Source organism: Pararge aegeria, chromosome 16, assembly GCF_905163445.1.
Source record: "Pararge aegeria chromosome 16, ilParAegt1.1, whole genome shotgun sequence".
In the NCBI taxonomy this organism is placed as follows: domain Eukaryota; kingdom Metazoa; phylum Arthropoda; class Insecta; order Lepidoptera; family Nymphalidae; genus Pararge; species Pararge aegeria.
This window is the reverse complement of record NC_053195.1, coordinates 13,069,223-13,086,005: the sequence shown is the minus strand read 5'-3', so window position 1 is coordinate 13,086,005 and position 16,783 is coordinate 13,069,223. Positions and strand designations below refer to the sequence as shown.

The 16,783-nt window shown below is 36.9% G+C and overlaps 1 protein-coding gene and 1 non-coding gene across 2 annotated transcripts in view; one reads left to right on the top strand and one right to left on the bottom strand.

Annotated features, from left to right (window-relative positions):
• The window catches only part of LOC120630270, a 175,602-nt gene that overhangs the window by 129,879 nt on the left and 28,940 nt on the right, over nt 1-16,783 (top strand). The gene's annotated exons all lie outside the window — the stretch shown is intronic.
• Nucleotides 3,917-3,998, bottom strand: Trnal-aag. Its single transcript has one exon. It is a non-coding gene; the product is annotated as a tRNA-Leu (tRNA).

The window sequence follows — 16,783 nt, the reverse complement described above, 5'->3', positions numbered from 1 at the left end:
GTGTGAAACAATGTTCGGGAACTCTACGTGACCTGTCTCATTATTGGAACATGGAACCTAAGTTTACTTAACCTAATATTGTCAACATCATATTCTGTTGGGCGTGATAAAAATAACGCACTAACGTATAGTCGGTTTCACGTAAAGATAGCATTGATGGCACAGATTTATCATCATTTTCGTTTTTAATCTATTGTAAACGTACCTGGTGAGCGCTGTGGTATATATATTATAAATGGGAGGTATCACGTTCGACCTCCTCTACCCCCCCGTTTGGGAATTTATAATCTGTGAAGTTCCTCTGGTCATATCTGGTATCTGGCTCAAACCGTAGCTAGAAAGCGATTTGGAGTTTCGGTGTCGCGTTGAAACCCATGTATATAATGTAACTGCCATACATGCCTGCCCTATACCAACTTAAACTGCTCTATCATTTACCACCAGGTGACATAGCACTCATGGAAGTTCTAAAATCAGCGTACTATTCACGTGACACCTGCAATACGTACGTGACTTCACAGGTTGGCTTTATAAACCAACAATAACAACTTTGATATAACTTTTATACCTTTTTCTTTTATTATTTCTGTTCTGATGGATATTGGTAATTTTACTCATAACTTTTTTAGTTCATTCCCATTTATCAGTAACATACAACCACTGGATCAAAGTCAAAGTCAAACTCTCTTGTTTATTTATTTACCGAAACAAAATATTATTTTATAGGTGTCGACTTTTCAGGGTGGCATTTAAATATTTTTATTGAAGGCGTAGGCTAGTAGGCAGTTGATGCGTAGGTAATCACAGTTGTTTTAATTGCAATTAGATAGATGGTGATGGGAGGCTTCTGGTGTGCCTTGTCACACCTCTATGACGTGCCGCTAGCGAATACCGTACCATATTGTATGAGTGTCGCTTAAATATAACAGCCAACCCTTGACAGGTGTGCCCGCTATCATCTTAGACTGCACCATCCCTCAAGGTGAGATTACGGTCTAAGGCTAACTTGTAGAAAATTAAAAAAGGAACTTTATTTTAATTTGAAGGGCAAAATCCTCATGGATAGTGCCGGACTCCTAACGGCTAAAAACTCCTACTGCCTTTTAAACGTTAGTGTGTACCTGCCTGCCTTTTGGCCTACCACTAACGTCGTTGTCCTTTTGGACCCCGTTTGACCTGTGAATAAAAAAAAGGACCCTGTTTCTTGACTCCAACGCATAAATGTTTTTCATATTTATCTGTATTTTGAAAGTATTTGTGTATATTATTCATGAAAATATTCATCAGTCACCTTAGTACCCATAACACAAACTACGCTTGCTATGGGGCTGGATGGCGATGTCTGTATTGTCGTAGTATATTTATTTATTATTATTAAATAGGCGCGAGTGAGATTTAATGTTCAATTGATTTTTTTACCACACACACACGTCCACAGCTGAACGTAGATCTTTTGTTGGGAATTCCAAATACCACGGTATTGTGCCGCTTGTGTTCAGCGGCTTTCTGCGATTCGTTTCATAATATTTCCATCTTCGGGGTGTACCACCGCTGCGTTTACGGGTGTGGGTCGCCATTCCAGCACCTCGGTACCCCACCGTCCATCAGTTCTACGAGCTATGTGCCCCGCCCATTGCCACTTCAGCTTTGCGACTAGTTAAGCTATGTCGTCAACTCTGGTTCTTCTTTAGATCTCCTCATTTCTCATTTGATCACATTGAGATACTCTGAACATACTTAATTGGCTTTACCTGCGACTATCAGATAAAACTGTGCGATGTGTGCAGTGGCGTGCATATAGGGTATGCACAGGGTATCTATGCAGATGATATAAAATGAAGAATATTTCCAGTTAGAGTTATAAAAAACTTAAGGATAGGCATTGTAATTACAAAAAGCCTACTCGTTAGTACTTATAGCTCTTACTGAAGATTTTCTTCATTTTATATCATCTGAATACCCTGAGGATACCCCATATGCACGCCACTGCACACCTCGCACAGTTGTATATGTGTATATAGCCACATGAGTTTTTCTATCCACATTACCAAAACAGGTGTAGCCATAAAAAAGAGTTTTATCGATTTCGAAATAGCACGCCTGTACGGGTTTATTTTCGATTAAAACAATTGAAGGACGGAACCGGGCAGCTGAGCTCGGATCAATGACCACTCCCGTGCAATTGGTTCTACACATCGATGTCTCAGATAGTTTATCGATAGTTTTCAAACATATGTAAGGCTTTGTATTTGTGACAAAACTGTCATATACCTATTTCCAGAAAAGTGTTTTTTTTTTCATTTAACTGTCTGTCTAAGAAAGGGAAGACCAATGCAAATTCAGAAAATCTATACATATTTTCACGGGGGATCGAACTCTGGACCTCCACTTATGAGACCAAAGCGCTCTCCAATGGGGAGTTCGTCGTTTAGTTTTAAGTAGTAAACAAAGAATGTCTCTTATTAACATATACAGTCAGTCGTTAACAGTCTTTACATATGTGTGCTGTACAGCATTATAAAAAAAAAACAACCGAATTGAGAACCTCCTCCTTTTTTGTAAGTCGGTTAAAAACAACTGTTTGATGCCCATATATAGCAGATGTCTGCGAATTTGCCTACGCAGAATTTCTTTAGAGTAAGAAGTGTTTTTTTTCGCATTGTACTTCGCCCTGCCACCGTTCTACTGTTTTTCTATGTGGTTACATAGAAAAACGGAATGCATATACCTATATGATGTCGTGGACGTTTTTTTAAATCTTAATAAAAGCAAGTAAAACTCTCCAGAAATATCGTTAGTTAACAGATGTAACAATTTGAGTTATTGTGTTATCGATTTTCAAATAGCATGAAAGCGAAATGCCTGTTCAAATTTATTTCCGATTTAAAACAATTGAACAATCTGGCCGACCTGCTGGGCAGAGAGCATTGACTCTGCACCCCTCATAATTCGTTCGATACATCGATACGATTAGAAAACTCGATTAACGATTGTTGATAATGTACCTATCAACACATAAATTAATATTTCTTTTTAGGGTTCAGTGAGTCTGTAAGTTCGTCAGTCCTTTCATCAGCGGGCTGTATCTCATGAACTGTAATAGGTCGGCCTTAGCAATTTATGTTCAAACTATGCCATTTTTCATATTACACGTTTATACGTACGACTCACACCAAGCCATTTTTTTCATATTGTAGTTATTTATTGTATTTGAATCGACTTTAACAGAACTTAACTTGTTCACATTATTCTGTGAGGACCTATGTATACTTTGATCGATTTGGAAGAACGTCTAGTCTTGTTGAAAAGAAAAACCTTTTTAAAACGAATAAAAGCTAACGGAATGATAAATATACCTACTAGTATCGCACTAAAAGTGATGCTTTTCGGTAAAAACTTTTAGAATTTCCTAGTGTCTAGTAGATAACTATCGTAGCTAAGGAGTAACTTTCTCCAAACATAATTTTGGCTTCATGACAACACATGACAACTCCATTATTATCTTCATAATAACTTATTCATACCGCGATTTTTACATTCGTATTCGTAAGTATTCGTAAGTCAATGACGGATGCTGATCATACGATCATGAGCTACAAACAATAAATAATACTATTAAATCTATGAAGTTCATTACAGCAGAAAAATTTTTTTAAATAACGTTTTCCGCTGGGCACAAAAATAATATTATAGAAGAAAATGTCAAAATTACGTCATTTTGAGGCAAATCAGAATATTTAACTTTAACTTAAAATTGTGCTTACGTAATGAAAAACTGGTGCTACGTAACATTTCAGATCGTGTTTTTGTTTGCAGCTTTCTGAAATTGAATCCGGTCATGTCAATGTTATTTTTGGGAGATCAAGGCGAATACTATTATTAAATAAATTTAAAAATTTAGAAAATAAAAAGATTATGGCAGCGGTGGGATTCGAACCCACGCCTCCGAAGAGACTGGTGCCTTAAACCAGCGCCTTAGACCGCTCGGCCACGCTACCCGTGACAGCTGTAGCTGAATTTCAGCACATGCTCACACATCTATTACCCGTGTTCTATATCTCGAATATTGGCTCAAATATTGGTGACAATAGACATGATGACAGTAACAAAGAATCGCTAAGTTGTAATCAATACAAAAATAAATAATCTTTAGCTATTGAACAGGAACTCACTAGAGCTCCAATTTGCATGTGACGTCACGAGTGCGGCCATGACAACTGGCAAGCCTTATTTTATAAAAAAATATAATTTGCTATTTATATTAATAAAAAGTTTTATTTCTGTACAAATAAGATATTTTTTTGCATATAGTAGATACTTCCGATCAGCATAGGGGAGTTTTTCAAAATCAGTCATCATGCCTTTAATGTGGCAGACAACTTTGGGGAAATGTTTGAGGCAGCACGTTCAGTGCTAGGCTCAGCCCGCCTAGCACTAAACCTGTGATTATTGACATCATTTATCTGTCATTTTTTGTTTGTGTTTGTGAACAAGCTTATCGCTGTATCGGCTGTCATATTTTGTTTCGCAATAAACATAACTACAGCCCATTCTCCCCTATCTAAGGGACAGGACAAATGTTTGTTAATGGATTGTACAGTTTCATATTTATTTTTTACCTACGCGTTATGTTGATGATCTTACAACGTACTTATTCAGTAGTTTTACAAAAATTTTTATAAAACTTTTACTGTAATTGTTAACCTACCGATTGATCGTACCTAACCTAACCTAACCTAACGTTTTTGATTGCTCGCAACTGTGTGGATATTTTCTTCTCACCGCTCACCCTACGCCCAGGTCGTAGAGTGCAGTCAAAGAGTAAATTACAAAAATAAATAGAGGAAACTCTAATTTCCCACTATAAATAAAATAAAGTTATACGTCAACATTAAATTCTAATTCTAAATTATTCACTAGCATCAATAACGCGGCCGTCGTCATAGAAAACTCTGGGGAAATGTTTGAAATTTTTCCCGTTCTCATAAGATAGATATTTATATCACTTGGTAATCAAGAGAAAGGTCAATGTCTCTGACTTCGCTGAATACCTACTCATACAGTATCGAATTCGAGCGTCATCGATAAATCAGTTTGCGCTTTTCAATGATAATTATGTTCAATTACAGAGGAAAATAAAATTGCAAATGTGTTATTGCTACTAACTTCTTGAAGTGAGAGTCTTCAGCCGTTTGAAGTGACAGGATTCAACTAAGCAATTTATATTCAAATTACTTATCTATGTAATTGAGTAGTATGTAAGTTTATAACAGCATAAATATATATCACATATATCTATCATAGTATATATAAATTTATGTTGGTATTTGTGTAGTTAATATGTAAATGTAGTATGTATGTTCATGTAAGTTTATATTACATTTCTTTTTTTTTTTTGTTTTTTTTGTAACTTACTTTATGCACCATCCATTTTCCACTCTTTTATCGGCTTCGTACGCTCAGGTTGCCTTTAAAAGATCACTTTTAGTGATAAGGCCGCCTTTGCACCCTAGCACTAAGTACTATTACTGTTTTCCTTGTATTTTCCTTTTTTTGTTATGTTGCAATAAAGTTTTTCTATTCTATTCTATTCTATTCAAATAAGCGTGCCGGTATAAAGCCGGCACATAGAAGCTGATTCCGAGTATGAGTTCAGTAGAACAGCCAACAGGTAGCCCAATAACCTAACCTGGTTAGCCTACTAGCCTCTTAGACTCATCATTTACCACCAGGTGAAATTGCAATCAAAGGCTAACTAATTAATAGTGAAATGAACTGTTGACAAATGATTTTGTATACAATGAAAGTCAAGCTTAATTTCATCTAGTCGTCACCAAAAACAAAATGCACTTATAAAATATTTACTTTATATGTAACGCATTTCAAAGAGTTCTGTGTGTGCCTGTTATTTCTGGTAAAAGATAATTAATTACACATTGGTGAAAATTAATCCGAAAAGAATTGCGGTCTACTATTTGAAACTTAATAGTTTATTTTTGGGGTGAGCCATACTTTTCTTTAAGTACACTGCTTTGAAAAATGAAATAGAGATGAGTTTGGAATTTACAAGAGCCGTAGAAGACTAAAGTTACCAACATATCTAAATGAGATATGAAGCTAAGATGGTAATAACCAGGGCACGTAGACGTGGGGGTCCCAAGATGCTGCAATTTCGACCCTGCTCTAGAAACCGCAGTGTCGGTAGACCGTCGACATCAAGCAAATCACAGGGAACCGTTTAACACATGTGGCACCGTGGAGTTTTGAAATCCTATGACTTAAGTTTCAAATGATGATATAAATAAATAAATATACTACGACAATACACACATCGCCATCTAGTCCCAAAGTAAGCGTAGCTTGTGTGATGGGTACTAAGATAACCGATGAATATTTTTTATGAATAATATACATAAATACTTATAATATATAAACCCAGACACTGAAAAACATTCACGTTCATCACCCAAATATTGATATTTATTGATGTTGTATAAATGAAGGGTGCACGATAAAGTCGGTTCGGAAAAAATAGAGAGTGGAGAAATTACGTACAATTTCACACCTCGCTCAAACTGAAAATCGCTTCAAACGGAATCAGTTCAACGCAACAATCAACTGAATTTTCGGTGGGCATTTACACTAAAATAATTACAGTTATGGAATGGCGTTCGTTAAAGTTGAGTAGGTCAAGTGGCCAGGAGTGCGAGCATACTGGGTCGGGTAGCCAACTAGTAGACTGAAATAGCACGGGAACAGTTCGAACACAGTTTAGTAAGTGTACAGTTGGGTTAGTTACGTTGAGTAGAGCACCAACTCGGCCGGCATACGGCAACACACATTTTGCTGCAACGTTTTACTTAACTACGAGTAACTTTAACTAAGATAATAGCCCAGTGGGTGGTGGGACTTTGAATTCGCAGCGACCGATTAGCAGTTTATTGTATGCACGCTGATTGTTTTTTTTTATTTTATTTGAAACAACATTATTAATTGAAACAAACACAAAATCTGAAAGCTGTTTGGGGAATAAATTTGAATTAAATTCAATCGTAGGCATACAAAGGCGACCTTATTGTTACAAGTAATCTGTTACAGGTGACCCATAGTTAGTTTCGTTACGTTACGTCTTAAGCTTTATATTGAGTTCACCTGGTAGGTAAGCGAAAACTTGTATTTTGGAAACGTAGAAACGCTAACTAATTTGCCGATTAGTTTTTAAGATACTTACTAGCAGTGTTCGATTCCGCTTACTGGAGCAGACCAATTTAGAAATGTCGATCCAAACTAGCCCATCTAAAGCCGCCTAAATATAAAACCGCAAAAATAAAGCACAACGCATAACGCATAACGCCAATAATAGTAACCGTAATAGTACCTTTATTAACCACTATTCTAATACATACAAATAAATATAAAAAAAGAAAAAAAACATCATTGAAAAGTAAGTGCGTCGTTGAGTCTAATGAGTTAGTCAGTCAGCTCTGTTACAATACCATGGCATTAGGTTCCTGCCAAGGAAAACTCAAACTTAGTAAATAAATAAATAGCTGGACATCTTTCATGATCGTATTCATGAACTGTAAGATTGCTTCACTGTAAAGGTATCCTACAATTTATTCAAACTTCTGACATAATGATGGATTAACATTCAACTATTTATGTAAATCGGACTTAGCCGCGATAGAATAAAATATGAGTTCGGACTGTCTGACTGAGGTTTACTTTCATCAGTTTAAATCAAATGCTCTTGGTTCTTTAATTCCTACCTAATACTTAATGAATACTATAAAATGCGAAAATGTGATTGAAGGTTTGTGACTTTGTTTTTCTTTCACGCAGCAACAGTCCAAAGGTTTGATGTGATTTCTTGCAAATAGATTGCTTGGAAGGAAGGGTGTCACAGACTTCTATAATCTCGACATTAACAGTTCCTATAGGATAAATATTTTAGTACATAGTACATAGTACATATACAACTGAGGCTTCGTCCTTACTGACCGACAGACAACCTGCATCCTAAACGTCTGAACTTAGAGATTGCATATAAGATAGAATAAATATAGAAGCAGTAGGTATATTTTCACACATCACTTTATCAATCTCCGTAGCGCAGTGGTATACCAAAATTCCTGGAAGTGATATGCGCTGTTGACTTAAAAGTAGGAGAACCCGAACCAGGAGAGCTTAAATGTAGGGGAATAAAGAAAAAAAAACATACAGATAAATAGGCACCCGGGTCTTCATATCTTTGTCCTAAACAATTATCATGGATTGTAGTTATATGTTTGGGAAACTTCATTGAAAGCAACTATTTGTAGACGAAAACTGTCTTCATACCTATATACAGTTTAACGCTTAGCTGCAATCATAACTGATATAAGGAGAAGAAAAACGATACCGCAATCAGAGTAATGGGTGCAACAATCAAAGAAAATTGTATCTACATTCGTCTGATTCAATCAAAAGTATTCTTGATTTATATTTATTGCAGGAAAGACTGAACTTTCGAGCTTTTTCAGATAAACAGGACTTCGTAAGTCGTAGCTAAGGCTATTTTATACTTCTAAGTTTTACCCGGCTTAGTTTGTTGTGGGCTCTTCTTAGACCAGGGCGCGTTTGGAACCCGCGTAGCTTTAGGTTTAAGTTGGCGAACGAAATTATCACCATCTCCTTACAATTCTGTAAACGTATATATATGAACGCTTTATAAGTGCCTGTGATAGGCCTATATGAATAAAAAAAAAAATTGAATTTAGAATTTTATAAGTATAAGTAGAGCTTCTTGCGACAGAGCACGTCCGGGGAAGTATGCTTATTTCTGGCGCCAATCAGCATTTTGTTTTCGGGTCTGAAGGGCGTGTTTACCAGGGTAAGTACAGGCACTTGAGGCACCTACGCCTCAGATTGATGAGAGGGCGACATGTGTTACTCTGTGTGTGTGTGTGGTGATGGTTTACCTCCACAATCAGGCGAACCATTTGGTTGAGAAATCGAATTTCTCCGTGGACTAAGTAAGCAACATGTACGGTTAGCAATGTAATGAAAAAGTCATCATCATCATATCAACCCATTACCGGTCCACTACGGGGCTCGAGTCTTCTCTCAAAATGAGAAGAGGACCGTAGTCCACCACTCTGGCCTAATGCGGATAACCGAACTCCGTACACCCTTTAGAACATCAAATAGAACTCTCAGTCATGCACTCTCAGTCTTTTCACGATGTTTTCCTTACTGTTGGAGCAAGTGATATTTAAATTCCATAAAACGCACGTAACTTAAATAAGTTAGAGGTGCGTACTGGGATTCGAACTCGGGCCCTCAAAATTGAATGAGAAGTCCTACCCACTGGGCTATCACTGCTTCATCAAATATTACTTAGTAGTCAATATTATTATTTGAGTACATTAACCTTATTGAATGCGACGCAGTTTATCCAATTCCCAAAATAAACTGACATCGTCTGGAGACATAAATTATTTTCTATTCATGGAATATCCTCGCAAAGCTGGATCTAGATGTTGCTCTTGCTAACTAAACACATCTTTAATCTTAGATTAGATAGATAGTAGATAGATAAATGGTTATCACAACGTATTTTTAAACTTTTAGCCCTCACTGTTATGTGTTGAGTCAAGAAACGCTAAAGCAATGGGAGAATTTAAGCTTTTAATTACCTACGTGTGCGGTGGGAGAATAATTACGATAAAAGCCTATTTTTGTTTTAAATAAATAATAAATAAATATACTACGACAATACACACATCGCCATCTAGCCCCAAAGTAAGCGTAGCTTGTGTTATGGGTACTAAGATAGCGGATGAAGATATATATTTTTTTAATATAATACACATAAATACTTATAATATACAGATAAACGCCCAGACACTGAAAAACATTCATGTTCATCACACAAACATTTTCCAGTGGTGGGAATCGAACCCACGACCTTGGACTCAGAAAGCAGGGTCGCTGCCCACTGCGCCACTCGGCCGTCAACCGGCCGGTTTTAGCTTTTTTGATATAGGTAACGCGTGACAAGATTAACCCCCAATGATAGAGCCGAAAACAATTTCAAGAAAGTGGTAGTATAAACTCATAACCGGCAGTTATTCCGGTACCTACCAACGTTTAAGCTGAATCTTACTTTTTAATCAAAACCGCTAAACGCCGGTGATCAGGTTCACCATGCATTTGCAGTTTAGGAGACTGTCCCAAAATTGTTACTTATGATTATTATTAGATAATATTATGAAAATTAAGCATAATTTGCTATATACTCCGCGAAAAGCAGGAGAATGCTTCTATCCGATAATTAGATATCTAGGTTTACGTGAATACTTGAACGTTCATAATTTTCATCATTATCAACCCATAACCGGCCCACTATAGATTGGGGGTCTTCTCTCAGAATGAGAAAAACTTAAGCCGAAGATACGCATACCAAGAGTATACTAGTGGACAGCAAACGCACTTGAGAACATTACGGAGAACTCTCAAGAGCAGGTTTCCTCACGATGTCTTCCGTCACCAACAAGCAATGAAGAAAACTGCAATACGATTTATAAAAACTTAAGAATAGTCTTTGTAAGAGCCTACCCTAAAAGTTTATAACTACGTACTGGAGACTTTCTTCTGCATACCCTGTGTATACCCTCTATGCATGCCACTGCCAACAAGAGATTATCTCTTGTTATTTCTTAAAACTATAGAAGTTGATAGATAATAGATAGAAATGGATCAGAATCTTGACAACTTTCTTGCACAGCGGTGAGCGCTGTGGTTGTGGTAGACGGCCGATTGGCGCAGTTGGCACCGACCCTGCTTTCTGAGTCTAAGGCCGTGGGTTCGATTTCCACAACTGGAAAAAGTTTGTGTGATGAACATGAATGTTTTTCTACATATCGATATTTTTTTATCTAACCACACATTGCTGTAACAATGGTGAAAAAACTGCTTGGATCATTTAACTAATAACTAATGTGTCTTTTTGTATACCATTATAATTGTACTTGTTTCTTTGTGCCCAATAAAGTATTCTATTCTATTCTATTCAGTGTCTGGGTGTTTATCTGTATATTATAAATGTTTAAGTATATTATTCATCAGTCATATTAGCACCCATAATACAAGCTACCCTACTTTGGGGCTAGGTGGATACTTTATTATTAATTTATTTAAGTAGGAGTGGAGTAGGAGTAGGAGTGGAGTGAGTAGGAGTAGGGAATCGAACCCGGGACGGGTTCAATTCCCGGCAGGAGCAATTTGGAAATTTATAATATATGAATTGTCACTAATCTGGTCTGGTGTGAGGCTTCGGCCGTGGCTAGTTACCATTCTACCGACAAAGCCGCTAAGTGATTTAGCGTTACGGTAGAAGCCGATTGGGGAATAGGTTTAATATGACTGCTATATCCCCAAAAGGTTGGCCCGTTACCATTAGATTGCATCATCACTTACAAGCAGGTGCGATTGCAGTCAAGGGCTAACTTGTAGTGGAATATGAAAAAAAATATATATAAGCAGAGATAGAGATAATATTTGCGTGATTTTGGTTGCAAGATTCCGAGTCGCCACTAAAATGTAGCATTAACTGCTCAACGTTTTGGTTTCAACCTCGCCTAGTTTACGCGCGGAGTGTATGTAGCTCGTGACAAGATCGCTCTCGTGTAGCTTGGGAGCCTTTTGCAAACAGGAGCATTCGCCTTTGACAGGGACCCAATTAGTGGTTCCGTTACCAATAGGTTGCTTGAATGGGTATGCGCGACGATCTCTTGGAGAAGTAATTCAATCAGTAGAAATGCTAACATACTTCGTGTTATCCATACTAATATTATAAAGAAATAAAGAAAAAATGTCTTTACTATCACACATTTGTGTAAAATGTTTCATTTGTGACATAAATATGTAAAAGTAAAAATTTGTGACAAAGGAGCTGGCTCAGTATAACATACTAAAAAGCGCAGCACTGGTTAGCCCAGCGCTTGACGAAAATAATGGCTGTTAGAAAGCAATGATGAGATCTAGGAGCAGGCTTGCTTAGAAAAAGCCTTCACTCTTGCCTTGTAGGTACTCAAGTTGTACGTGGCAGGAAACACAGTAGAGCGTTCTACATTTTAGCGGTGCGTATCAAAAACGTGGATAAAATGTGTACAATAATGCTTTAATCCACTGTAGTCCCTGATGTATGCGTAAAATGTTAGTAGGGTATTCTGCGGTTAAACAGTCTAGAGAACCCACTCAAGTCCAATATTGGAGCATTAAAAAAGCTGATCACACTGGCTGGTACACAGGAAATATAGACTGCTATCACACATGTATATAAGAATGCTTAGAGTATGTAGGTTTGTAGTTATGTACTAGATATGTTGTTATGTATTAGGTATATACTTATGTACTAGTTAGATGCTATGATCATGCCAAATCGTCCGTCGCGTTGTCTGGCCGCATGACACACAGTGGGCGACCTTGCGAATTACTACAGACAATTTAAATTTACATTTGAAAATGTCACCCGGCTTCCTTGATGTATTTTCATATCTTGTATTTATATATTTTGCGTTAACAGTGCACGTGGGACTACCTCGAATCGACGTCATAGCTTTTGGATTTTAATTTTTTATCTTCAATTTTGGTTTCAGCTTTCCGAGCGTTATATTTGAAAAATGAATTTTCCAATACAATTTCTGGTAATCCCGGGATCGGAGGATTAGAGGATAAAATCCCCTTTTAAGGGTTATTTTGTAAATCTTGCTAATAGAGTTATTTTATGCTTACTTTTTTTAACCTTAAAATTATATCATGAAATTAATCGTTAATTTGATTCAAATGTAAAGATAGATTTAAGTAACATTTTAAAACGTATAACTAATCTAAATATAAATGGCTGAATAAGAAGCAGTCATTTTGGATATCCGCTTAACCAATGGACGACCACTGCTAGACAATGGACATGGGTCTTCGGTTGGGGTTTCTAAGTTACAAGGTCTTGTGTAGCTCGTGTCCAGCGACTTCCTGTGGCTCGCTTGATATCATCAGTCAACCAAGTAAGGGTTTTACAAACGCTGCTTTTTTTTGTGGGCAGTTGCAAGTCAGCACTATGTACACTAACCCAAGGTCAATCGGTGCCAATTTGGCTTCGAAACTACCACCACCCAACTACCCCACCAGAATCACCGTCATAGCTGAATAGCTATGACGGTGATTCTGGTGGGGATCTCCTCATTTCTGATTTGATCACGTAGAGATATTCCGAGCACTGTAAGCCAATGGACATGAGACCTATGTCCATGGTCTAACAGTGTTTGGTATGGATTTTCACGTTCCACCGTCTTGTTCCGCTCGGGTCCAACAGCTCCCTGTGACTCCCCTAATATCGTATATCCACCTCCAATCAAGATCCTTGGGACCCAACTGCCTTTCTGTCCTTCCAACTTCATGCGCCGAGTACAGCTAGGTTGGGGATTCTGATGTGGATCTCTTTATTTCTGATTTGACAAGTAGATATACTTACACACGTAGGCATGCCTCGTCCCATAGCCCGCTAAAGGCAAAGCCAAACCACGGTTTCCATTCTTAATTAGCTTTGTTCTATGTTACCTCCGCGTTCGACAAGATTCTTGTTACGAAATCTAATCAGAAATGAGAAGTTCCTTAGAAGAATCAGAGTTACCGATATAGCTCAACGTCTTGCGAAGCTAAAGTGCCTAAGGGCGGGACTAGTTAGGAGAAACGACTGAGTTACCAAGGTGCTGCGACTCTGCACTGGTAAACGCAGCGTCGGTTGGCCCCAATTAATTGGACAGACGACATGAAACGAGTTTCTGGAAGCCGATTTTGGAACTCCCTGCGTAAGACATGTCCAGCAGTTGACGTTCAATCTGTTGAAGTGAATATGTTAATGATGAGACGCTCGCAGGACGCATGCTCGAACGAGCGGGCCCTCGACTAAGTAACTCGGAGCTTTCTTATGAGGCCCTTCGTTTGAGATCGTGTTTCGCAGCCATAATCCATCATAAGACGTAATGTCAAAATGTTATCTTAAATATGCTAGCAGAAATTAACACAGAAATTCCACTAACGGACCCGTCGAATATCTTCTCACCTTAATGTCTTTGTCCGGACGCAAACAAAAATCCTAGGTATGCCCGCAATGCTAGAAATTAGGGGGCCCGGGGTCACTTCGGAATATTCTCACGTCTCTAATATCGTACTTTATGTTATTAGGACATTCCGAGGCAATCTAGACGCATATTACTGTATTATGTTGGGAAAAAAGTGGAAACGTTATGAGAATTCAAATAGGTGTGCATTTGTGTAATGTTTTTTGAATAGGAGCGGTTATAACATAAGAATTTTTTGCCGAATTGAGCGCAATTTTATTGGACTTATTATGTTTATTTTTTTATGTCTCCATATTATACTAGTGGATGCCCGCGACTTTGTCTGGATGTCTGAATTAAGAAATATTACCTCAGTATCTATGTCCAGAAAGCAACAAAGCTTCTGACAAACAGAAACTAAATAGATTTCTATGATTAGACAGGAAAACAAACTTTAACGTTTGTTATAGATAAATGAATTGCAGATTTTGGATATTAAATAGGAGCAGGCGTTACTTTGCGGAATTTCATTATATATTATGAAAATTATAACGTTTGGTGTGGAGTATCACGATTGAAGAAATTATAAATTATACCGTTCAGATTCTCCTATTTTGCAAATTATATATCTTAATTTTCATAATGGATTGCAGAATATGTAAAATAATGTATTTTTTCAATAAATTTCTATTTGAACGATTTTTCGATCGATTAATAATAGTCTATAGTTTAATCTCAGATTAAAGTACTAAGCGTAACCCATTTATCCAGGAACACACTGTATACTGACATCATGCTACTTGAGAATCCGAAATTTATCTACGTCATTAATATCACTCAAAATGACTTTAACTATCACATTGCGTAACGAGCAAACCAAACTCATGTTTTAAGGCATTTAATTGTAAAACAAAACCGGATTAGTTTTTTAGCCGAAAGTCAGTGACCGCGCGCAAAAAGCTGTGTGCAGTAGATAAGTACACTGTGACTGGAATGTAACATTTGTAACTAGAAAGGTTTATTTTTCGCACTAAAAATACTAATGTATTGGTACTAGGATAATATTCACAAAAATGTTACTTGGTTAAAATGTTAGGGAAAAGTATAAAATGATCAAGCTGTAACCTGAAAATGTCATGTACCTAATAATTAAATTCGATAAGCCTAAGAGCCTAAGAATTTGATAGAAAAACTATTTTTACATCCAATTATAATTTAAACACAACTACGCAATCAAATATTTACACGCACTTTGTAGAACGGATATTTTACCGAATTAAGAAAATAAATTGATAAAATTAAATTTCATTTGTTTCAAGTAGGCCCTTAGCACTTTTGAAACGTCAAGTATGTCTCACTGAAACGTCAAGTATGGTGACTCTTTCGCTGGTTCGTAAGGCAGATTCTACCTAGAAGAAGTCTGCAAGAAACTCAGCGGTCTTTTCCAAAATAATTTTAAAATTTAACAATTATTTGTTCTATCTTGTGTGAGATGAAAAAGGAGCGGCTTGCTTCCAGGGAACCTTGTCTTTAAACTTTCTTTGCTTATTGCAAACGAATGAAACTTAGCAACATGTGCGATATCAGCAGTAAAAAGAATACAAGACAACGATCTATAAAATATTCAAAAGTAGTGTCACCTGACCTCGCCGAGCATGCTAAAGAAAACACTTTTTGTGTTTTTTAGTTGGAACTCTAACAATAAAACACAATGTAACTGTTGCAGCTATAGTTCCACCGTTGGAATAATGCGTTCCATACAGATTGTAGTTAAAGTAACTTTGAAGTGGCATTGCTTTATTTTTCTTTATTTATTTTTCTACTAACGAATGATTTTACAAAAGCGGTGATAGCGCATTGGGTAGAAGCTCGACTTCACTTTCGAGGGGACGAGTTGGATTCCAGCACGCACCTCTAACTTTTCTAAGTTCGTGCATTTTTATGAATTCAAATATCACTTGCTTCGGTTTCACAGATAAGTCTCAGAAACAGTGAATAATGTAACTCCAAAGCCTCTGAAGTATTATTTCGGTTTTCATTTACGTTGTATAAATTTTAGTACATACTTTAAATAAATAAAATAAATAAATATACTACGACAATACACATATCGCCATCTAGCCCCAAAGTAAGCGTAGCTTGTGTTATGGGTACTAAGATAGCTGATGAATATTTTTTTTTATGAATATAATACACATAAATTCTTACAATATACAGATAAACACCCAGACACTGAAAAACATTCATGTTCATCACACAAACATTTTCCAGTTGTGGGAATCGAACCCACGACCTTGGACTCAGAAAGCAGGGTCGCCACTGCGCCACTCGGCCGTCAAGTAACTAAATAAATGAAATGCCCAAAACCTTTTGGAGGAAATTGGCCTTGTTTTCACATTTTTGGTTTCGATTGAGATTTTTTATTTCCAATGAAAGAGATTGTTGAATGTACAAAAAAGCCTTTTAGAATTTTCGCGACAAAATAAAAACGGTACCCGTCAAATGTAAAACTACTTTTTTGATTGATTTGAGTTTCTTACACTTCATTCATTGTATTTTTGTATTGCTGCACTGAAGAACTCCCGATTTCACTCGTCCGTCAACAAAGGTAACGCTCGTACTTTCTTACTATATTTTCCTTTTATAATACATTTAAAAAAGCGATTGCTTTAAATTGTAGA